The sequence below is a fragment of the Megalobrama amblycephala genome, linkage group LG19 (assembly GCF_018812025.1).
Source record: "Megalobrama amblycephala isolate DHTTF-2021 linkage group LG19, ASM1881202v1, whole genome shotgun sequence".
In the NCBI taxonomy this organism is placed as follows: Eukaryota; Metazoa; Chordata; class Actinopteri; order Cypriniformes; family Xenocyprididae; genus Megalobrama; species Megalobrama amblycephala.
This window is the reverse complement of record NC_063062.1, coordinates 28,587,131-28,613,575: the sequence shown is the minus strand read 5'-3', so window position 1 is coordinate 28,613,575 and position 26,445 is coordinate 28,587,131.

Genomic DNA, 26,445 nt, shown 5'->3' with positions numbered 1-26,445 from the left:
GGTTATATTACGTAAATGTGGCTTTCATATTTACCTGTAATCTTGACAGTGTGTAACTGTTCCATCATGTTCCATCACGAGTCCTTGTTAGGCTTGTATTTGTTGCTCTTCTTTAACTTCTAAATTCAAAAGAAAATGTTAGTAAAAAACCTCATCTTCTGTGGTGCAATGTGCAATATTAGCATTAAGTACAAAATGTACAGATGCATAAAACAAAACTCCACCAGAAATAATACACCATCTAGCAACACACTATTTTTTAATGTACTGTGATTTAGGACACACTAATCTTATCCTAGGATGGACAGTATGATAATTAGGTTGCAGCTCATCCTTCAAACTAATCAAGCATGAGGAAACAACTAAACTCCCAAGAGTGCTAATGAATATGAGCAGAATGCTCATCTAACTTCAGACGATTTAAACACATCTGGGTGCGAATGTTTGTGCTTTCTGTTTATTCATCTATCATTTCACTTTCTAAATTGCCCTAAAATATGCTAATGAGGCATATGTTTAATGCATATGTTTTAATTGATAACTTTTACTGTGGTAACTGTCACTGCGCTGAATCACTGATGTATTACCATCATAAAAGAAGCATTGTCCTTAAGCCCACACAGAAGTCACTAATTATCATAGAACTACCAAGCATCTCAACAACAAAAAATACAAATTTTCTGTCTGGACTTTTATGCAGCGCCTGCTAGATCTGAAGAGTATAAATGTGAACAGATCGCTGTCAGATAAATAACAGCTCAGAGCCGTGCAGAGGAGGAAAATATCAGTTTAACCATGAATACTTTGCAGTGATGGCCATCTATCTATCTATCTATCTATCTATCTATCTATCTATCTATCTATCTATCTATCTATCTATCTATCTATCTATCTATCTATCTATCTATCTATCTATCTATCTATCTATCTATCTATCTATCAGAATCATGGCTCAATTCATCATGCCTCTATGTCTACACTGATCTTTTCAGCTGACACTGACATGCATTGCTTGAATGAACGTATATTGAGTGTGATATACCTGTCAGCACTCTGTGATATTGACTGTGTATATACGGTGAAAGGAGGACCATGTTACAGTACTGTGACATTCTCTCCATGACAGTCCCTCAGGGTTACCCAAACAATATGCTCACGCTCTACTATATTCAGTAACCTGTAAAATCTGTCTCCAGCAGGACAGAATGAAACACAGGATGAGACTTAGACTGAAAGAGAGAGTATTATAACTTTCATTGATATAGAAAATGAAAGCCCTTTGGCCAATAAAACATACAGTGGGTACGGAAAGTATTCAGACCCCCTTAAATTTTTCACTCTTTGTTATATTGCAGCCATTTGCTAAAATCATTTAAGTTCATTTTTTTCCCTCATTAATGTACACACAGCACCCCATATTGACAGAAAAACACAGAACTGTTGACATTTTTGCAGATTTATTAAAAAAGAAAAACTGAAATATCACATGGTCCTAAGTATTCAGACTCTTTACTCAGTATTTAGTAGAAGCACCCTTTTGATCTAATACAGCCATGAGTCTTTTTGGGAAAGATGCAACAAGTTTTTCACACCTGGATTTGGGGATCCTCTGCCATTCCTCCTTGCAGACCCTCTCCAGTTCTGTCAGGTTGAATGGTAAACGTTGGTGGACAGCCATTTTTAGGTCTCTCCAGAGATGCTCAATTGGGTTTAAGTCAGGGCACTGGCTGGGCCATTCAAGAACAGTCACAGAGTAGTTGTGAAGCCACTCCTTCGTTATTTTAGCTGTGTGCTTAGGGTCATTGTCTACCTTCGGCCCAGTCTGAGGTCCTGAGCACTCTGGAGAAGGTTTTCATCCAGGATATCCCTGTACTTGGCCGCATTCATCTTTCCCTCGATTGCAACCAGTCGTCCTGTCCCTGCAGCTGAAAAACACCCCCACAGTATGATGCCATGCTTCACTGTTGGAACTGTATTGGACAGGTGATGAGCAGTGCCTGGTTTTCTCCACACATACCGCTTAGAATTAAGGCCAAAAAGTTTTATCTTGGTCTCATCAGACCAGGGAATCTTATTTCTCACCATCTTGGAGTCCTTCAGGTGTTTTTTAGCAAACTCCATGCAGGCTTTCATGTGTCTTGCACTGAGGAGAGGCTTCCGTCGGGCCACTCTGCCATAAAGCCCCGACTGGTGGAGGGCTGCAGTGATGGTTGACTTTCTACAACTTTCTCCCATCTCCCGACTGCATCTCTGGAGCTCAGCCACAGTGATCTTTGGGTTCTTCTTTACCTCTCTCACCAAGGCTCTTCTCCCCCGATAGCTCAGTTTTGCCGGACAGCCAGCTCTAGGAAGGGTTCTGGTCGTCCCAAACGTCTTCCATTTAAGGATTATGGAGGCCACTGTGCTCTTAGGAACCTTAAGTGCAGCAGAAATTTTTTTGTAACCTTGGCCAGATCTGTGCCTTGCCACAATTCTGTCTCTGAGCTCTTCAGGCAGTTCCTTTGACCTCATGATTCTCATTTGCTCTGACATGCACTGTGAGCTGTAAGGTCTTATATAGACAGGTGTGTGGCTTTCCTAATCAAGTTCAATCAGTATAATCAAACACAGCTGGACTCAAATGAAGGTGTAGAACCATCTCAAGGATGATCAGAAGAAATGGACAGCATCTGAGTTAAATATATGAGTGTCACAGCAAAGGGTCTGAATACTTAGGACCATGTGATATTTCAGTTTTTCTTTTTTAATAAATCTGCAAAAATGTCAACAATTCTGTGTTTTTCTGTCAATATGGGGTGCTGTGTGTACATTAATGAGGAAAAAAATGAACTTAAATGATTTTAGCAAATGGCTGCAATATAACAAAGAGTGAAACATTTAAGGAGGTCTGAATACTTTCCGTACCCACTGTATAAAAAGAAAAAGATATTGTTCAGTATTCTGTCATGACGAGCTACCTGATCTTGGTGACCCATTTTTAAAAGAGAAAAAATATCCACAGTGAGATCTATTTGAGCCAGGATGGGTGTTCACATGTCTCCCACAGCCAGACCTTCAGACTGACAGTAGAAGGTCTAGGCTCTATCGCAGCTTTCATTGGCCAAGGACTGCCCAAGAGGATGCTTGACTGACATGTAACACAACCAATCACAGTTCATTTTGTCATGAAGGAGATTCCATTCCATGTCATGTTTAGGGGCGTGAAAATGTAAAGTCGATGTCCCTAAAATAACTCAAGAACATGCAACAATGGAGCCATGAACTTCTCATATTTTTGAATATCCAGCGTTTAGTTGATCCTGGTAAGCAAGCGCTCATTGTCAAAGTTGTAAATATGATGCCGTTCTTCTTCCACAAGGGGGTTTGGCATCATGGCATTTGTTTCCAGGCAGATCGTTAAAGAACGTGACACACACATCTCCCGGACATCCTGTAGAATTCAACCAACCAGATGATGACTTAGAAAATCCTGAAGTGTTTCCAGTTAAGTGTGCCATATGCATCAGACGTTGAGCCAACGGTCTGTATGCATGATGTCTGAGGCTGAGACTAAATAGCAGGCAAATTCATAAACAAAGACTTGCAATGAAATGTTGGTCTCCAGAATAATGTCTTGTTGTCCAACTTAACCATTTGCATTTAATTTTCAGATATTTTTAGCTCAAGACTACTCAACCAGCAACACTTGTTTAATCATGGTTATCTAGACTCAACCGTATATTCTACCATACACCAGTACCAAACCATTACTTTCATAAGTATTAAGAAAAATATCTAAAACAAGATAAAATGTTTGGGAGATAATGAGATGTATTTTCGAAAATATATTGGGGTTTTATTTTACAGAATTTAATAATAATAATAATAATAATAATAATAATAATAATAATAATCATGATATATACATTGCTTCTCAAGTAGATTTATCTTGTTTCAAGTCTTTTCCATATTTTATTGGAAAATCAAAAAGAAATACTGGTTAAGAAAATTATTTTGCAGTGTGCACCTTTGCTTCAAAAGAAAGAAAGAAAGAAAGAAAGAAAGAAAGAAAGAAAGAAAGAAAAGACGGTTCTTAAAGTGTATAGAGAAGGTGGAGAGTTTAATGGTCTTGTTGGTGAACTGTAGCTTTGGTTTCCTTCTGCTTGTCACAGGGGGCTTTATGTTTGGAGAGGGTAATTAGCAGCAGAAGAAGGTCAGAGTCTGTACCACGGCAGTGAGACAGCAAGGGAGAGACAGAAAGAGAGCTAAGAGCTTGTTATCACAGGAGGGTTTAATAGGGCTCTTTTAGAAGCAGATCAGATGTCTGAAACATCATACGTTTCATAAAGCTTGTGCTTGTCTTATACAGCTGATGAGTCTTTGTCTCTGAATTTAAACTGACACTGTGTCATTACTGACCTTCTACAGAACAAATATCTGACCCAGGAGGGCATGTACCCCCACAAATCTAAGCCGTCTGTCTGCACCTGAGGACTTCTTCCAGACAGACGATTCACCTGAGAGCTTGTCAGTGCTGGTGCTGGGTAATTAGATAATGATTATACACTCAGACACAGACAGCAGAGCTCTCTTATACTGAGAGCATGCAAATGTACCACCTCTTAAAGGAATATTTCACCTCAAAATAAATCAGATATTCAAACTTGTCCAGATTTGACGTTAATGTTACCAAAGTGTTGGCTAACAATTAACAACTAAAAAAAGGTAGCTAGGGGGCCCAAGTTATAAGTTTGCATTGTATGCACTGAGGGGCCCTAGTAGTCTGCTCCTGCAGTGTGTTCCAAAGGGTCCTGGGTCCATAGTGGTTAGCTTGAACTGTATGCACATTGGGGCCTAGGGTCCTAGTGGTGAACTTGCTTGTATGGAGACCTGGTGGAGTCCTAGTGGTTAGCTCATGCTGAATGCACAAAAGAACTATATGCACAGAGGTTCATGGGCCCCAAGTCTTTAGCCTGCACTATATGCACTAAGGGGTCCTGGGGGGCCTAGTGGTGAGGTTGCTGTGTTTGTGCTCGTCTAATTGTCATGGTCTCCGTTGACATATTTAGGGCTGTTGTGGTTGCCACTAGGTGCAGGTCCACCATCTGATCTGGATACGGACAGATAACATCAGAAAAAGGATGAAACAGAGAGTAATATAAGGGTAGATGCCATTCTTCTTATGATGTAACAAGTGCATTGGGTGTAATAGGAGATGTTCCTGGTTCCGGTTAACCTAATTTATGCAGCCTAATAATCCATTAATGGTTTTGAATTATAGAATGATAGTGTGTTATATGTATGCTAGGTTATAGAGATTTAAACTGACAGAGTGTGTCTGCCTCCTGAACAAGGCAAGGAAGACTGTTCCAGAATTTGGGTTCTAAATAGGAAAAGGATCTACCAGCCGCAGTTGGTAGGGCTATAATGCAATAGCAGCTTGCTCAAGTGGTGAGGAGCTAAACCATTTAGAGCTTTGTAAGTAATCAGCAGAATTTTAAAAATGTATGTGATGTTTTAGGGAGCCAATGCAGTGTTGACAGAACCATGCTAATATGGTCATACTTCCTGGATCTAGCGTGAACTCTAGCTGCTGCATTTTGGACCAGCTGGAGTTTGTTTATTTAACATGCAGGGCAACCACCCAGTAAAGCAATACAATAATGTAGCCTTGAGGTCATGAAAGCATGAATTTACTTTTCTGCTTCTGGAAGTCCTAGTTGCCAGCTCTTTTTTAGTGTTTTAGTGTTTCCTTGTTTAGTGCCCTAGTGGTTAGCTTCTGCTGATTGCCCCAAGTGGTCAGTTTCTTTTAGAAGTCTTTGGAGGTCCCTGACAGAATAAGACCCCTGAATACACATTCACATAACACATTACAAATTTATATTTTCAAATCCGTTAAAGGATTATTAGGCTGCATAAATTAGGTCAGCCGGAACCAGGAACACTTCCTATAACACCAGATGTACTCGTTACATCAGAAGAAGAATGGCATCTACGCTAATATTAGTTTTTCTGTTTATCCCGAGGTTTATCGTAGTCAGCTGCTTTGACACAATCTGCATTGTAAAAAGCGCTATATAAATAAAGGTGACTTGACTTGACTTGACTTGACTGAGGTACTTGCCCCAATAGCCCTGCTGATATTTCAGACCTGGTTCTTATGTATTTTCTCAAACATAGCCCATGAGTCATATAGTATTAGTATCATGTAATATAATCATTTAGGTTATTTTTTTTTTTATTATTTTTAGAGCTTGACAGTCTGTAGTCACTGTATCTTTTTTAATGTATAGAAAAAAGCCATTCTGAATACTCTGCCCCAGATCTCCTTTGGTGTTCCAGTGCAGAAATAAAATCGTACAGGTTTGGCACAACATGAGTGGGAGTACATTTTTCATTAAAGGTTCCTCTCCAAAAATGTTCCAAAAATAAAATGAGATACATTGAAAATTCCCAGAACTGTGTTTTGCTTTAGGGTTATTGTACTGGTTACCCCGATCTTGTGAACTCTCCTGCCTAACATGAATTTTCCACTATTTTTGAATATATTAGTATTCCTCCCTCTCCACAGAAGGAGAAATTAGCATTTTGTAACTATAAACTGGAAGAGGTCTCTCACACGCTCACACAGCAGTTTTCCCACACACTGAAGTTGAGAGATTGGCTCAGGGGAGAGTGGTGAAGCCATGAAGCAACACAGTGAATCGATAGGTCTTTCCATGGCAGGGTTTTGAAATCGATGTCCATGGGAAATTAAGCTGTAGTCTTTGAATAAATTGAAGACACTCAAGCAACAACCAACAGAAGCCCAAACAAAAAAAAAAAAACACATAGCAAACAAAACTAAAATCTCTGTAGTTTTCTCTGTGAATCATAAGTAGTTTAAGAACAAGGAAACAGGGGCTCATAAATTCTTTTGTTTCTGTGAGTGTGTTTTTTGTTAAAGACAGAAACACCAGGTACTTGGACTGAAATTTCTGCATCTGTGATGGTGACAACATTCCCGGCTGGTGATTCACAGTGTTCCCGTTTACACCTGGTTTTAACATCTGTCTTGGGTGATCTGATCACAGGTGGTCAACTGAGACACAAAATTGTTTACACCTGGCAGGAACATGCATTTTAAATGCTTCTCCTATGACAATAATAGTTAAGTTGGTCAAAAAAAAAAATGTTTCATAAAAATTAAAAATTTGCTGGGCTTGGGATCAGTACAGATAATGTACAAGCTGATGCAACCCCAATGGCTGGGACATTCACACTGATAAAGGCAATTTAGTGTCTCCAATTCCAAATTTTGTATTGTGGGGGAAACCAGGACCTGGAAGACACCCACACCAATGTGGGTGTTGAGTTGCAGACTCAAAACAGAAAGGCCTCCTGTAGCAATAGTGCTTCCCACTGAGCTGCCCATGTGTCAGAAACTGACTTTCAAAAATAAAGCTTCTCTGGAAATAGTCACTAGTGTAAAATGTGTGAAAACTAGTCCTGATCTGGGGTGCATTTCCTGCAAAACAACATAACACACTTCATTGAAATATGATGCATTGTTGAAATAATTCACTAGCTAGTCATTACTGTTTTCCAAAACCATAATAACATGGTCACACCTCTGTCATTAAACAATATAGTACTGAAGTTAATGACATCAATCAAAGGTGATAGCGTGATAACTTCTGCTAATGAATCAATTTAAGATTGGAATCAATGTCAGATTCTTATTTACACAAATAACAAAACACTGTTCTTTATTAATGACATAATATTAATCATGCAGTATGTGGTCACACGTTATATTAGGTATATTATATACAAGTATACTGTAAAAGTATATTGTATCAAAATGGTTTTGTACATAGTAGTTAATGTCACCTAATATAAAGTGTGACCCAGTATATAATTGAACACTTTACCCCTGATTGCATGCAGTTGATTCACATGACATCTGAGGACTACTTCACTTTTTTGTTCCTCATTGTTTTGCTTTATTTAATGTTTTAATCATCTCAGGGTCCTTCTTAGGTCATACTCCAGGGCACATTGCTATTTGTAGACATGCTAAAATATAAAGATTGAAATGTGTGTTTATTTAAATGGAATGAACGATACAATGCATTGCATGTCAACTTGCTTATTGTGCTCATAAGTATGATCTATTAAAGTCCACATCATACTGATAAGAAACTATGCTTCTAACCACAGGTCGAGAGCTGTACTGTAGTTCCAACCACACAGTTTTGTAATGCTGTTCATTGGAACTATGGTTTTGGGAAATGGTGAACAATATTTAGCAACAACAAAACTTGTGACCATAGTTGGCTAACAATGATTTGGGAAACACACCCCTGTACAGTCTTTAGTTTGCATGATGGCAGATAAATTAAGGAATTTGACAGATCATGGAGTACTTTTATTTACTGGATGTGTTTTATGCACAACTAAGCATGCGCTACAAAAAAATATCACTTATAACACTTCACACACTATACACTCACTAATCACACACACACATCTCGTCCCTATTGTTCATTATGCGTTTCATATGTAGAGGGAAAAAAAAAAAAAAAAAAGCTCCAGGACTGTCAGCAACTTAGCAAACTAAAATCCTGCCATTTAACCTGGAGAGAATAACACTAAACCACTTCACATTAAAATGCACAATAACAACAAACACAATGATGGCAATTACAAACAATATCCACAATGAGTATTTATTTATTTATTTTGGTTCCCATTGTTTTCATTTTTATTCAATTCATAAAAACACCTCTATAACACATTTTGAATAATACTTGTTTTTTGTCAGGATAATATTTTCTTCATGTAATATTATTAAAGTCAAACACTTTTGTTTACATGTTTGTGGCTTTTGTAAAAAAAAAAAAAAAAAAAAAAAAAAAAAAATTATATATATATATATATATATATATATATATATATATATATATATATATATATAACAAATTACATATGTAATGAACTTTAAATTTGATCAGATACAGACCTACCTTAATTTTGTACACATGGCCACAATTTTGTCCTGCTTCTCCTTCATCTCGCTCTTATTCAAAGTGATAGGGCAGCTCACAAAATTACAGCTCTTTCTTAATTAATACATAACAGGAAAAGTTACTGTAAGCAATCATTAATCTGGTTGTTTTATACATTTTACACTTTAATCAATAATTAATGTCAGTTCTGGGATTTCAAATCACTGAGTACAAGAGACTCAAGACTGGAGACGCCATTAAACTCCATCTCTGATGTCTGTGTTTAGAGAAATCCCAGTTGCCAACTTCAATGATTGACATCAGCATAGGTGACGTCATGGCCTCTATCCGATGATCATAATCCATTAATGCATTACCCATCATGCTCTTCTCCAGAGAGAAAAAAAGCAATTGATTTCCAATAATTGTCCCTCTTTTTTATTTGTGTCATTCTCGATTTTAGACAATCTATCTAATGCATCTAATGAAGATCTGATGAATGGACATGTTGGTTGTTATTCCTGTAAGTCTGACGCAGTCAATAAAATGTCCATGAATTACGGGGTTCCCAGTTTACTTTGACTGTTGGCGTTGTGAATGCTGGAGTTCAACACACACACACACACACACACACTGGTTGTCTATGTTCCCTGGGGACTGTATTTGATTGAGCTGTGTGGAGGAGTGTAATGCCGCTTGGGTTATGGGCGGACTCCAACTTCCTGTTTGCCAGGAGATACATTCTGAATAATCAACCATAATGGATCGTTCACTCCGCAAAAGACAGACACACACACTCTGTCCTTTGCTCGTAATGCCCAACTGACCCCCATCAGTAAGATGACATTTAGTGGGACGGAATAGCATTACTTTAAGGTCAATAGGGGACGTCCACCTGCGCACACACTGCGCACTCCAAATGGTGAGAATATGAAATGTTCTGTATCGATTCCAGCTCGACCTCATCTCTGACATACTCATTACCTCTCTGTTTGTCTCTCCATTCCTCCTCTGTTCAAATTATCCATATTTCCTGTTTCCTTCTATGACTCACTGGGGCTGACATTTCCAGCCTCACACACCTTTGCTCTCTTCCAAACCCTTGAGCTGCCCGCCTAGACTGCATTTTTGCTGCAACAGGAGATTAAGGACATTAATCTACTTTTCCAAAAAGTAGGCAACAAAATTATGTGGCCTTATAAAAAAGTTATTTTCTTAAAGTTCAGTTCAAGATGAAATCCAGTTGTTTCAAAGGGAATCAATGCAATGAAGAATTTGGCATGATGGACTTTTTCCCTTCATGAAATTCACATCAGGTACAAGCTAGGTGAACTTTGACCAAATTCTCGGTGCCAACCAAAAGCAAGCTTCTTGGTGACCTCTGTGTGGGCAGAGATTTGTAACTTGAATAAAATAAAAACAAAGATCCACAATGAACAAGGTACTCATTCTGGCAGTGTCTAGACTTCCGGCACTATTATTCCCACATTTCTTTGTATTTTGTTACATCTGTTCTTGTTTTCTTTTATATATAATTTTTTGCCAAGCAATATTAAATATGAACACACCTTAAAGGCCTGTACACACTGGGCCGAATACCGTATGTGCTCATCACCAGCGTTTTTTGAGACCTTTTTTTGTGTTCATAACCAAGCGATTTTCACTGGTGATGCAGAGTGAACGTGCAAATTCCCTCCCTGACAGTATATGGCGCTTGTGTTTAGCGACTTGGGTAAAGTTGGTTTTATATTCGCACATTCGGACTTATGATAAATTCAAACATTCAAATTAATGTTTGCGAATTTTAAGCAGCGACATGATATTGACAACCAACGATTGTCAACTTACAACATTTTTCACAGTCGATCAAAATAGGCAAGTATTGTTTTAATGGCATATTTACTTGTGAATGTCCACTGAATGTCCAATGTAGTGTGATTAACAAGGCTATTGAATACGGATGTCCGAATGTGCGAATATAAAACCAACTTTACCCAAGTCGTTTAACGGTAGTGCAAAAAACATATTTATGAATAAAGTTAAAGAAGATAAAAATGCAGATATAAAATGGCATATATGGAATATATATGACATACGAGAGATGGTAGTCAGAAACGGTAGTGCAAATAAGTCACAATGACAGGTGTGCAAGTGAATGGTAGTGCAAATAAACATTTATGAAATAGACATTCTCAACTATATTTCTTGAATGTAAAAGAAAATGTAACCCTTCTCTAAGGTTAAGTACACACTAGGTTCAGATACTTCGGGATTTAATTCTAGTATAGTGAATAGTGCAACCAGAAGTTATTGATAACCACACAAATTATCATTCCACATGAACTGTATTGAAGCAACAAGTATAACAATTTGTATCACCAAAAATATCAATAAAGTGTGGTGCGCAATCAGTGTAGTGTGTTTTTTTCTTTTAGAAGTTCCTTAGTCCAGCTCCGTGGATCCAACAATCAAGGGTGGTTGGCTCACCATCTTCACTCCGGAAGAATTCAAATACAAAAAAACCTGGCCTGCAATAGAACAGGCACATTCATATCATATTACTCAATCAACTCACAATCAAATACGGAACTTAATGTACATTAAACTCTGTTTAAACATCATTAATGAATTTAAATCATGAATTCAACTCCCAAACATTTTCAAACATGTACTCAATTCACATATGAGATATAGCTCATATTTGAGATAAATATAGTTCACTCAGTGAATTTATATCAACGTGACTTCCACACTCCAAATAATTATACACATTCAACATCTTTTTAACAATGCATACAGCTCTTACATAAAGTTAATATTTTTGTTTCTCAAAATCACAAAATTACGTGTCCTTAGCCATGCATTACAATGGCCGCTCAACATTACAGTATTTACTTTACACATCGAGGTGATAATTCTTTCAAAATCATGACATGAAAAACATTAGTAGACAAAATACAACAATATGAAGGAGGAGGCTCTTTTAACTATTCAGGAGTTAACGTTAGATCGTTTAGCTTGTTAAGCTCGTTAACACTCACCGAGATTCAAGTTCACATCTAAATTCAATGGTCCAAGTGTTCATGATGATCTCAATCCTTTTTTTTAAGTTAATATAAGTTTATAAATGCACTGTATTTACATAAATTGTAGAGTGATCGATTCAAACTTCCCTGCATCTGCACAACAAATCATCATCACTCTCTGCCAGTGTTGCCAGATCTCGCAAGACAAATAAGCAACCAGGCCTGTGAAAACAAGCCCAAAACAAGCGACTTTTTCTACGGACACCCCCCCCCCCCATTTTGTTTATTAAAACTAATTTTGATGTCACCGTATAGTATTCTGTTTGAACCGTATTGTGTATCTTTAAGATGCTATTTTAATCATCGCAGTTTCAGTGTTCGTTTACCTAAAAATGTCACTCAATGTATATAAGAAATATGATTTATAGCCTATGTCATTTAATTCAGTGATAGTGTGTAACCTATTGTATTTTCTACATTTGTAGGAAACAACACACATAAACACGCTTCTCAAACAGCATCCCAAGATTGTTTTAGCCTATATCAACTGGATTAAAGTTTTTTTGTTTTGTTTTTTGGAAATCTGGAGTATTGCACCTCTTTTTAATGGAAGATAGGAGGAAGACAGTTTAACGCACATCACAGCCTATCCTACGTGACGAATAAAAATAACAAACACATTATGTAATATATTTTTAAATGAGTACGGAAAATAAAGTTGGTTTAATCTAAAAGTCTTTAGAATTATAGAATAATCTGGCATCGTTCTGAAGGCAGCTGCCTGCGCTTGAGATGCTATGTTGAATATTATGTTAATTACACAAACAATATGTTAAGCATACATTTATTGAACAATGATTGATTAGCCTATATGTATTTATTTATTGTAAACTTTATTATTAAGTGAAGTAAACATTTAGCTGGCAAGATATATGAGCGCATGATGTTTTATCCGCCGATCAGATGCGCGTCAAAGTTGTGTTCGTTACTATAGCAACAGTAGAATCCGGGTACAGTCAGTGTGTTTCAGAAACAATCATTGTAAAAAGAAATTTTATGTCGTGATCACGAGAAAAAACTCTGCTGTCTCCTGTGTGTATGGGGAAAGGGGAGGGCAGAGAGAACCGGCTAGACAAACTCCTACATTTAAATAACATATAGAAAATATCTGCTTGACAACTTATTATGGAGGTGGGGGGATCAAGCCCAAATAAGCAACTACACTTTAGAAACAAGCCCAAAAAAACGCGACCCGCGACTACCAATATTTATAAGCGACTTTACAGAAAAACAAGCCCAAAGTCGCTTATAATAAGCGGACTTGGCAACACTGCTCTCTGCCGATATTAGCTTGTATCTCCCCCAGAAAGAGGGCGGAGCTTCCCATTTTTTCACCAATAGCAAATTTCCATCTGCTCACACACTCTAGTTACCAGGCAGATTTTCTAATATTAGGTTTAATGATAATGAGTTCATACAAATATGCCACCAACTCATTCATATTTTCTTTTATGGGGATTTTGCATAGGGGTTACAAAAAAAAACTGTAAAAATAAAGAAATAATATACATCTATTAGTGTGGCCAAGAACTGGCAGAGCACCTATAGTTTGTAGGGGTCTTCCTCGTCTACTCACTTCCTCTTCGTCGTCTTGGTATCAATGTGTGCTCGGCAAGACCGTTATGTGCTTGAGCGCCACCAAGTCTCGTTTACTGTAACTTCAGCAGCTCCAGGCACGTGAACAAAAGCACCAATCTCATTGGTCGGCCAGTTTTTAACGCGGTGCATCAAACCAAAAAAACGAACCCGAGGTGTTTTTTAAAAAAATGACGCTTTTACACCTGCCGTTTTTCGCGTTGGTGTGCACACTCACATTGGCGCCCTTTATTTAGTCACGAGGTGTTAAATGTCTGTGATAATCGAACAATATTCGTCCTGGTGTGTACAGGCCTTGCAGCATGCATGGTACTATGGGGTTAAAGGTGCTTACCAGGGTAAATGGCTTATTTGATATTATTTTCCTCTAAATCACTAGATGTCATCAAAAAGAAATAAAAAAATTGCCACAGCACCTTTCTTAACATTAGCATTTCATTCATTCTCAGAACATATTTTTTATTAGGTAGGTAGGCCTACATTGGTGACATTGTAACTGAAATGGAAACTTATAAGTGACTAATTTGGAGTGCTCTTAGTAGGCAGCAACTCTGAGCATCATACAAAAATCATTCCTCGCATGAAGTGCACTGAAGACCCAACTCACAATTGATTCCAGTAGAGTCTGATGTTAGCATAATGTTAATGACATAAAAACAAAAAAAACACACAAATACTTGCTAAAATATTTGATTTCATTTAGATTGAATCCTTTTTAATACTTTTTAGGATTGAATGAAATATTCCTCTCATCTCCGTCAACCATGTTGAATATTTTCATAGAGTTAGTTGCAGTGTATGATTACATTTTCTGTGATGGATACATGAGCTGTTGCCTTAACGTGATATTTTTTGAACAATATTTTGGAACAGAACTGAATATTTGTGTGCTCCATGTGTTTATGCTAATTAGAGCATGGTGTGGTTAGCTTAGCAACATACATGAGAGTCTATTGGAATTAACTGTGAGTGTTTTTCTCTGTGAGGAGTGTTGTTTTGGTAAGTGCGTGTTAATGGAGTTACTGGCTAGTGTTTCAAATCAGTCACTAATGAGATTCCATTTTGGTTAGCATGGCGCCTTAGAAGGTAGCTGCCTATGTGGACTGAAGACAGTGAGGCAGCTTACTAGAGTTTGGGAAGAGAGTACTTGTCTTTCTCTGTCTTTCTTTGTCTCGGTCTGCGAGCATGATTGATTTGATTTGGTGAGCTGCTAATGCAATTATCTAATTGTGTTTGATGACAGTCTGAAATTTATGTCTCTGGAGTATATGAAAATCTATGAAATTGGTTTGTTTATGTGTGCAAATGTTCCCTAAGAGGTTTGGCATTCTGTTTTTGTTGTCCTAATTTACAAGAATCATTGGCCTCAGCTTCTCTGTGTGTATGCGTGTGTCGAAAAATGCCACACATACACACATTTACACACACACATGCATTTCATACTAACCCCCTATGAGCTTGGTTTTGAAATATTTAGATGACTTTTAAGCACGGTTACATTCTGACCTATATGAAATATCTCATAAGTTAATAGTGAATGTTCTGTTATGGAAAAGGTCAGTGTAATATATTGTAGTAATAGAGACGGGATTTTCAACAGCCTCTTGAGAACAATGAATCTATGCTTTCACACATAGTAAAATATGTAATGAACTCTGTCACACATGTCATGGTTGCAAGGAAAAGGAAAATGTTTGGTGAAAGCAAATCAGAAAATTCTACTTTAACTCATGTAATACATTTCAATGAGGCACTAAACAGATAAAACTGAGAAATATGAGGGGTGTGTGTGCTAGTCTTCAGCAGAGTTCTGCACACGGGCAGACACCCGATGGGTGACCCTCCAAATTTTATGCAATGGGTGGAATAATATTTACGTGTCGTGTGCTGGTCAGACGCACGGTAGGCACGGGCGGACTGTGGGTCCAATAGCCAAGACTATTCCAACCCAATTTGGTGCATTTGACAGCTGCTTTCAAATGGTCCCGTGCTTATTTGTGTTCACACTCTGTCTGAAGTCCGTTAAATGTTTCTAATTACAGCAGGATTTGCAGTGCTGAGCATTGTAGCCAATCGCGCTGCATCTGATTGAAAGCTGTAGTGATAATATAAAAGGGAGCATGCTTTGCTCCCTTTATGTATTTAATGTAGTCTGTTCACAATTTGAATAAAAGTTCTAGAATATTTTTCTGTTTTTTTTGGACCAGTGGCCAGGTAAACACTGCTGAATTTCAGAAGAGACAACTGCGTTTAAATGCAGAGTGAATCTGCTAAAATATTTATTAGCTTTAAGCTTACAGCCTACTAAAATTTTTGTCTACCTTATGTTGAGGATTTAAAGCGGGTGCGGGTCGGGTTGTGGATTTTATGTCAAATGAGTCAGGAACAGGCTAAAATAAGTGTTTCTGTCTGATATCGGCTCGGGTGTACTGTTAATAACTGCGGGTGCGGGTGGGTGTGGGTTTATCAAGCAGAACCCGTGCGGTACTCTGGTCCTCAGGTTGGTGGTCACCAGAGAAAACAACAGGACATTGTAAAGCATCATCACAACATACTAGGCCTAAATGCTGAAAATGTATTTGGATTCACAAAACCACTACCTACCTGTCAGAGTCAGGGCCTGTTTCTGTTCTGTTTAGTTTTTGTCTGTTAGTTTCCATTCTGTGGTTTTCACATGTTAATTTATGTCTCATGTGTTAATTTCCTCAGTTGTTGTCATGGTTACTGTTTGTGTTGTGCACCTGTTTCTTGTCAGGTTGTTATTATTAGTCTATATATATATATATATATATATATATATATATATATATATTATATATATTGTAGTGAACAGCACATTCTAGGGCCCAGTTTATGGCCGGGCCCCTCTCTGTCCATAACAGTGGACAAAGGTTTGCTACATTTTGATTGGATCTTGGTGGACTAACACAAACAAACTGTCCAACGCCATCAGATAAAGATGTAAGGACAACATCCAGACCTCTCTTAGAGGGTAAGAAGAAGACCTCTTGTACCAAGCCTGGGAAGGACAAGACTTCTCATTGATCCACAAGCAGTTACTGCCCTTCACCCATCTAGACACTACTTCCTAAGGTTGGCCAGAGACTGCCATAAAAATTCCTCGGGACCTTAGCAGCAATGGGTGAAACAAAGAGAGATCACAAAGATCCATCCGAATCCATTCAAAACTATGTTTGAAAACCTTAGAACTGATGCAAACTACACATCCATTTCATACTTATTCACAGAAATAAGTATTCTCAGTGACAGCTATTTGTAGTGCAACCTCTGATGCAAATTCAGCTGTTAATGTACAATTGAATGACAGTTCAATCTTTTTCCATCATGTTTAGTCTCTATTTGTTTAGAATATTGCCAAAGGTATTCTGGTGGTGGTTTGGAAAGTGAGAAATGCGTTGGTAAACTTTAAAGACACTGTAAAGACTTCCAACTTTGTGCTTAATGCAAATGAGTTCCACAGGAGAAAGAAGGGTGGGTCACACTCTGTGTGTCCCCTCTGATGCCAGCAGCCAATCACAGCACTCGAATGGAGAAGCGCCAAAATGCAATCTTCTCCTCATTGGAAAGGGATAAAGGTACCCTTTCTACAGACACTCCTTGTTCTGAGTCTGCCCTTGAAACGGGGAAGACGTAACAGATATAGCGTTCTGGGTCCCAACTCCGTAAGGAGTAAGACATTAACAGATATTGTTTTGAGTCTCCCATAGGAGAAGACAGAGCAGATACAACACAGTTCTGAGCCTCTGGTCCATCCAGAGAGACAACAACAGATCCCATGATCTGAGTCTACAGCTTGTGAGGCAGCAACAGAGACGACCACGTTCTGAGCCTCTAGCTTGTGAGGAAAGAGACATCAACAAACACTACGTTCAGAGTTTCCGTCCAGCGAGACAGTAACGACATCTGCAACAAGGTTAAGCTCAGGAGAGCAAACCTTCACTTCAAGGTACCTTCGTCTGCATGTTCCAGATTGTTAAGGGCCTTCTGCACCTACACCAGGGCCTCATCTGCGTGTTCCAGATTTTAGGACCCTTTGGTGCTCCAGGAGATCAGCATCCAGCAGAGCTTCGCGTTCAAGACTGTTGAAACTGATTCTGGCTCCTCTCCCCACTGCATTGTCACCCAGCACAACCAGTGGAGGACGTCACCGTCATCGGACTCGACCAAGTGGAACGTAAATATCACTTAACCAAACCTCTTTCCAGAGACCTTGGCATTGTTGTATATTATCAGTATATAATTTCCTAATTTCCAATAGATGTAATATAGCTGATGTTAGTTAATAACAAATAATCTCTCATTTATTTGTTTGGTGCATAATAAGGTTCTCCACCTTATTATTTTCAGAGAAACAGTATATCTTTCCATAAGATAACGTAACTCTTCCATAGCCACACCCAACTTAATCACTTGTATTCTATGTATCTTATGCACTTTATTCCTTTATCATTCATGGTATTCATTTAGTAGTTGTGTTAGTTATTCTTGTTTATCTTTTTGTTAATAAAATTTATTTTATTACACTTGTGTCTTCCTTGTGCTGATAATACAGAAAAGGTTCTACAAGTTAGCAATATCACCAATCTTTCAGATAAATCAGCTGACCACTTTACATTAATTCTAAATGAATGAAAGCCCCTGTTGGGAGTGTTCTCATACTGCCAAGGTAACAGACCTTGACTGGTGCCCTGAACTAGGGAAAAAGGGGGAAGTGGTCATCTGATGTACTCATAACCACACCTTAAGAGACGTGTGTCCAAAAATCACAACGTCAGCGGTGACTTGAGTACCAATCCCTATTTTACTTTGTGTCCTAGGATGGACAAAGTAAAAATCACTACAATATATATATATATATATATATATATATATATATATATATATATATATATATATATATATATATATACACAGTGCCCTCCACAAATATTGGCACCCTTAGTAAATATCAGCAAAGGTGGCTGTGAAAATAAATCTGTATTGTTTATCTTTTTGATCTTTCATTCAAAAAATTCATAAAATTCTAACCTTTCATCGAAGTAAAATTGAAAGTGGGGGGAAACTCACATTATTAAATAAATGTTTTTCTCCAAAACATGTTGGCCACAATTATTGGCACCTCTAGAAATTCTTATGAGTAAAATATCTCTGAAGTATATTCTCATTCATATTTACATTTTTAGCACACCAGGGTGACTAGGAGCATGAAATTGTTCAGCCATGACTTCCTGTTCCACAGGAGAAAAACATGAGGAAACACAAAGGCCAAATTCCCTTAATCATTCCTCACAATGAGTAAAACCAAAGAATATAGTTCTGATGTGCAGCAAAAGATTGTTGAGCTTCACAAAAACAGAAAGTGGCTGTAAGAAAATAGCTAAAGAAAAAGAAAAAACCCATTTCCACTATCAGGACAATAATTAAGAAGTTCCAATGAACTAAAGATGTTACAAATCTGCCTGGAAGAGGACGTATGTCTAAATTGTCCTAATGTGAACTGAGGAGGAAAGTTTAAGTGGCCAAAGACTCTCCAAGGATCACAGATGGAGAATTGCAGAGATTAGTTGAGTCTTGAGTCTCAGAAAGCCTAAAAAATTTATCAAACACCACCTATATCCCCACAAGTTGTTCAGGAGGGTTTCAAGAAAAATCCTCCTTGCTCATCCAGAAACAATCTCCAGCATATTCAGTTGTCAGACACAACTGGAACTTCAAATGGGAAAGGCTTCTATGGTCAGATAAAACTCAAAAAAGAGCTTTTTGGCAGCAAACTCACCAGATGGGTTTGGTGCACACATGGATAAAAAGTACCCAATGCCCACGGTTAAATATACTGCTGGATCTTTAATGTTGTGGGCCTATTTTTATGCTGGAGGTCCTGGACATCTTGTTCAGATACATGGTATCATGGATTCCAGCAAATACTAACAGAAAAAAAAAAAATAGAAATATATTATTATTATTATTAATATTGTCTGGCTCAATCCGACAGTGGTGGGCCGAGTTAGTGTAAATAGCCTCAGCCGACAAGGTGGGCTTTTTGCACTTGGTATAAACAGACACTCAGAAAAAGGCAATAATTTTCAATACATAATACAGATTTGTTTCTCAAATCTTCCCGTGAGCCACATAGGACTCCACCATGGCCCTTCATGTGACATTTTGAGCCTGCAGTTCCCAATATAATGAAATCGGCTGTCACATCACTCTCTTACAGTGTTCATGGGATGTTAAATTACAGCCATTTTCATATTATGTAAATATTGCCATTTCAATAGAAATTGCATACATAAAAAGAGAGAAAGAAAAAGTCAAATCAGAAAATAATATCTGGAGCTAAGTCAATATCAGGTCTAAGTCAAATGGCTGCCAAGTGAAAAGACTTGCTCCAATAAGGACTTATAAGCCCAGTTTGCAATTTTACAAATCAAAACAGCAGCCTACTTTCAGAATAATCAGTGTCAGTGTTTTCATTATTACAATATTTTTACACATCTAATGTACTGTGATTAAATTACGTTATGCATATATGTTTTGTTTATGATTCTCATGCAGTTATTTGACATGAAAAGATTTTCTATTTGGTGATGACAGGCCCTGACATCCCTTCAAGAGTGGATCTTCAAACAAATGTGCACCATACAGGGTTATTTTTTATTATTATTATTCGGCCTGTAGTCCGTCATCCCAGCGGGTGATGCAGGTCATAGCATTCCCTGCCCATCTGTGTCTGTGTCTGGCTGTGCAGATCAAGGTTTTGCCAAAACTCTTCTTTAGGGAATCTGATCATCAAGTTGGCTGGTGTCCAAGTGGTCGCTTCAACCTCATGGGTACCAGGTTGTCACATTTAGCGTCCATTGTTCATCCTTTATTCAAGCTACATGACCAGCCCATCTTTTTTTCTTTGCTGCCTGATCACATCTTTCACCCTTGACATATCCCGCAGATGTTTTTTTTTTTTTTTATACTGTCTCTTCATGTGACTTTGAGTATGATTCACTCAATTATTTTTTCAGAGTTACAGCAAGTTTCTATTCGTCTGGTTTGGGGGGTGACCACATCTCACTACCGTATAGTAGTGCAGGTAGTACGGTGGTATTGAAGAGAAGGGATCAAAGGGTTGGGTTGCTGATAATAAAAAAAACTGCACCATGATGCTTTGCTCACTACTGTTGATGTGTTCCATTGTAATTTCTTAGCCTAGATAACAATAGAGTTCAATGGGACTTACGACCATAGTTGGCTAACAATGCTTTCATCCACCAGTTGAACTTTCTTGATCTGTCTCTATAGATGACTCTGGTGAAAGTCTTGTATATGGATTATAGTAGGCAGATTGGTTTGTAGTTCTTGAGCAGCTCTTTGTTGCCTTTTTGTAATTGGAGAATGGTTTCTGGCTGCTGTCCATAGCTTTGGGTCACTGCCTTCCATCTCGATTCTATCTTTGCCAGTGGCCTTTTCATTTTCTGCTTATTCTCTGCGTGTTGTACTTTTCTAGCAAACACTTCTGGGATTCCTGAAGGCAAGGAGGGTTGGATGAAGCAACTGGCACTTTTGAGGTGAACAGGTTCGTGACAAACTCCTCACGCTCTCTTTCAATGCCTGTCCTTGTCCTTATAATTGAACCATTTGAGTTCTTCAGCGATGACATTTGGCTTCATTGTTGGGCCGTTGAACTTCAGCATGTTCTGAGGCTCTGCTTCTTCTCTACTGCGCTGAGCAGTGTCTTGTGCCGATATTTCTTAAGGTCTGCTTTTAGTTTGTTGCGGATGAGTTTTCAGCGGACACTTACTTGACAAGGTCTTTTCTGTCCAGTTTCATCTGCCGTCTTTGGAGTTTTTTTTGTTCCAACTGAGATTTGCTTCATTTAGTGATTCTCGCTTGGTCTTTCTGCTTAATGCCATGCTACTCTGAGATAATTCACCAAACTGTCATAATCATCAGAGACATTGGCCTTGTTTTCCCATTCAAGTTCTTCATATGATCTTCTGGAAGGTTTTCTTTGTTGAATGTGGTCTTCTGCTGTCCCTTCTAGGAGGGACATAATTTCTCATCCTTTGCATCAATCCCTAATAATACCCAGATGAGTTGGTGGTCACTTCCCTTTGGGAATGTCTTTCCAGTTCCAGTTTCCTACGTCTTGTTGGATTCTGTGGTGGCAGCACAAGATGTCAGTCTCGTTCTTTGTCTTCCCATTTGGCGAGATCCATGTCCACTGGTTCCTTGTCACTATTAGAAGCTGTTACCATTGAATAAGCATCTTGACTCTACCATTGCGGTCAGTCATTCACCTTGCTCATTTTGTCCCGAGAATTGTGCCAGAGTGGTTTTATTGAGGTTGAGCCAAAAACCTATGACAAGTTCGCAAAAGTTGGTTTTTGAAATAATCTCCATTATTTGATGAAAGATTCGACTGACAGCTGTGGTCCTAAAGGCAAAGTTGCTCAGAATGAGGAGTTCTACCATGTGGTATGAATGTCGTTGGCATGTGCGAAAAATCATGTGATATACAATCCTTTACGCACGTGAAAAACACGAAAGCCTCCCCAGTGGCCGATTTATTTCGAATTTCTCACAGGCCTTTAGTACAGGCCTCTATTTTAAACAGGCCTAGCAAGTTTCATTTCGATCAGCCTCCGCTCTGAGGTCTAAAAACGCGCCGGCGCGTTTTGCAGGTTTTTTTTCACATTGCAGCAAAACAGACTTAAAATACTCTGTCATTTGTTGTCATAGAGACATAAGTAATACATCAATTGAAACTATAGAATATCTCCTTTTATTTGTATACACTCAGAGTAAAAACAAAATGTTGTGCTTTTTGTAAAATAAAGAAAACTAACATGATGCGTGATCTCTCATCTCCCTCTGAACGAAGTCCAATCTGATAGTTCTCAGAAAATGAAGTGTAACTTAGTGAATACTAATCACAAAAAATTCATACTTATGTCTAACAAAACGTTGAAATGTCAGGTTTTAAATCGTGCAAGTAAAATCGAAAACAAACATTCTGTGTTTATGTAATCTGTATGAAAAGAGAGCCATGTCAGAAGTCCGTGATTCAGCTCATTACCCACTAATGCGGCCACGCCCACGGAGCCAGCGCTATTCAGACGCAAATTCAGAGACAACACATGCATTCATCATCTCAATCGTGTATTTATTGCCTTGAAAATTGTTTATCTGGATGAAAAACCCATGGTTAGCGATCTCTGGAAGACATGCAGTAAATTCCTGTTTGTTTTCTTCTATTGATAAGTTTTAAGTGAGTTTTTGTTTCTTTAGCGCCCTCCGGCTGTAGTATGAATTGGTAAACACCATTCATGGAATATCGTCTTCTTCTTAGGTGAATTTGTGGACTAAAATGCACAGAGCGCCCTCCGGCTGCAGTATGAATTGCAAACACCAGCGCTCATAGAGATAACAATGAATATTAAATAAAAAATAACTCCTCTGTATAGAAAATTGACATAAACATATGAGAATCCTATATTTCTCCAAATGTGCATGCTTTTAAACTAAAAGCCTATATTCAGACTCTTTGCATCACAGAAATACATTATATTTTAAAGTATAATATAAAACCATTATTTTATATTGTAATAACATTTTTCTGTATGTTTCATATACCATGATGGGCTTGAGACATCACAGAAGTTTTTTTTCACAGCCTACCTGACTGAAATGCCTCATTAATATGCAAGTCTTTTCAGGTCATTACTATTCAATTCTTTTGTCTTCACAGGTGAGAATGAGCCATTATTCATGGAGATTCACGCCTCCTCGCATACCGTGTTTCTTGGCAAAAAGTGTCTTACAAAAACTAAATCAGTATATTGTTATAAATGAAAGAGTAGTCAGCATAATTTTTACATAATTTTGAAGCAAAAACTCTAGTCTACAACCTTCAATACCCAAAAGTCTTGTGAACACAGATTTAATATACTTTTATTGGCCTTATATCAGTGACTTAAGTTTTTTGTTTTTTCAGTAACCACGCATAAACGTTATTCCTTCAAAAACACAAACATGTACATACATGTTCCTCACATATTATGGTAGCCTAGTTTGTGCTGAATACAGTGTAATGACACTTGTGTCATTAATATGTTTATGAACAACTGAAAAAAGCACAAATGTCAGGGCATGTCAAAACTTCTCCAGGCCCCAAATCAGCCTCAGACTCCAGAGGGTTAACCTTGTCTGCTAGCTGCCCAATACTGCTCATTGGCCACTGCCGGACGTGTTTTTCGAGATACGTGGGTGTCCTCAAAGGCATTCTTGGCACTTTGGACAAAGACACCGCATGCCAATTTTCAAGTCAATCAGACTTAGGGTTACGTAGTTATAGCCATTTTAATGTTTTTTTTTCCATGTTATAGTACCACCAAGTGGCCAGTTGCTGTTCCCTTTTTTCACGCAACCAAAGAATGAGCTCTTACATGTGTGTGCCAAATTTGGCAAAAATATCTCATTCAGTTCACGAGTTATATCCACTTTAGTAAAAGTGCCTCTGCCCATGTTTTAGCAGCTCTTAGAGACCGTGAACTGAAATTTTGACTTTTTTTTAATTATTATTATTGATAATCAGACTCCAGAGAATCTTGCTACACTGGTTTGGCTCCAATTGGGGCAAAAACCTAGGATTGTTCGCAAAAGTAGCCTTTTCCAAAATCCAAAATACCCGAAAATTTTGCCGATCGAATCTGAGGCATGCCTTTTGTCTGTCTTGAGCCAAGGATTTTAGCGATATAAGAGCCTATGGTTTAGGAGTTATGAGCAATTTTGTACTTTTCACTGCTGTAGCACCCCCGTCAGGCTGAGTGGGGCAAGCCATGGTGACATTGTAGACAGTGTGAGTACTACCAGCCCTTAAAGTTTCAAGTCTCTATGAGAATTTTAGGGGAGAATGCTAATGCTTGGCTGACCCCCCCCCACTCCCCAACCAAAACTACCCCATTTAAGGCAACAAATATTACACTCTGGGTCACATTGGTTCATGCTCAAATCCCTCAACTGACAACAAACATTATATATTAATATTTTGACAACCTTAAATGATACATTTTTTCTGCCTTAATTCTAAGTATAGTTTAGCATTTCATTCCAGTATTAACAGTATATGTATTGTTTTATCATCATTTATCAGATCTGATATACAGCACAGGCTTAGAAAACAGAATATAACAAACAAAGTGAGGGAGAACACACGGCAGATGTACGTTAGACATTTATCCTTCATCATTTTCTGCTCAGTATTTCCAATCATTTACACACGTTTCTTATTCTCTCGCTCTATGACATCTGCACATCTGTCTATCCCACAGTTCCACATTCAGTCTGTAGGGTTTTATAATGCAAGTGTCCTACAGAACAACAATGCAAGGTGACAGAATCAATCAAGCACAACACGGCACTGTTCACAGTCTCTCTCTCTCCCTCTCTCTGTGTGTGTGTGTGCTCATACAGGGGTGGGCGTTCTGGTCCCCTAATTCTTCACTCTCACAACATGTGTCATCTAGCCCATTTCTCTCTCTCTCTTTCTCTGCTCTCTTTCTAAATATGAAACTCATTAAGTTCTTATTGATTTTGCTGAAGAACACCAAGAAACATGTAAAGTACGAGTTGGAGGGTGATATGTCAGAGGGTGGCTGGCAAACAAGGACATATGCAAGCATGTACAGGTATAGTAAGCCTGAACCAAACAATTTGTCAGTGCATATAGTTTTGATCAAAATAAATGTATTTTATTATTTTTTTCCCTCACATGCCATCATGTCCCATCAATATAAAATAAATTAATAAACGATGTTAACTAACTGAATAAGCTTAAGTTATACATATTATTTTATTTCAGTTAACATTTGTTTTTTTTTTTGTTTTTTTTTTTACATTTGTCATTAAATAAGAAAGTTGTTAAAGGGGATAAAATACAAAAAGTTGAGCCAATAATTGTAATAATGAACATACGTTTTGTAACGGGGTAGATGACTCACTGTCATTCATACAGTGCTGCTGTTACACACATATGCACACGTCACATTAAAAAATGTCATTCCCTGATCCATACTTAACATCATGCATGGGTCACATTAAATATTACACACAAAGCTGGATTGTGAACCCCCACCCCCCTCTCTCATTACAAGGCCAGTGTGACAGCAAAATAATTAGCCTGCCCTAATGCACTCGGCTATCTCTCTGACTGGATGACTGCTCAAGGCATAGCTATTAAGTTTTTGAAGGTTTTTAATTTGAAAGGGGTGGAACGTGGCATCTATCTGTGAATTAGTGAGAGAGAGAGAGAATTCCCTCTCCCGGGGCAAGGCCTTTTTCTCTGCCCTCATCAGTTCTCTAATTAGCTTCATTTTGTGTTATCTTTCATGATAAAGTAAAAATAATGTACATGGCTAGAGATCATGTCACTCTCATCGCTCTCTCTGAATAACTCAACAAGAACTTCTGGCAATTTAATTGAAATCTCACAGAAGTTCATTTAAATGTTACCATCCTTGATTTCTTTCTTTCTTTCTTTCTTTCTTTCTTTCTTTCTTTCTTTCTTTCTTTCTTTCTTTCTTTTTTTTTTTTTACCAGAATAGCTATATTGAGTTTTAGCATGCTGTTATGTGCTATGTTCTGTGTGTTTAGGTGGTTTCATTTACAATTAATAGAGGACATTTGTCATTTCATGTATTATGAAACCATTTTGTATGAAGCTCCATCCCTATATCGTTCAGTAGGGCGAAATCAGACAAAAACGTAAAAACACACCTGTG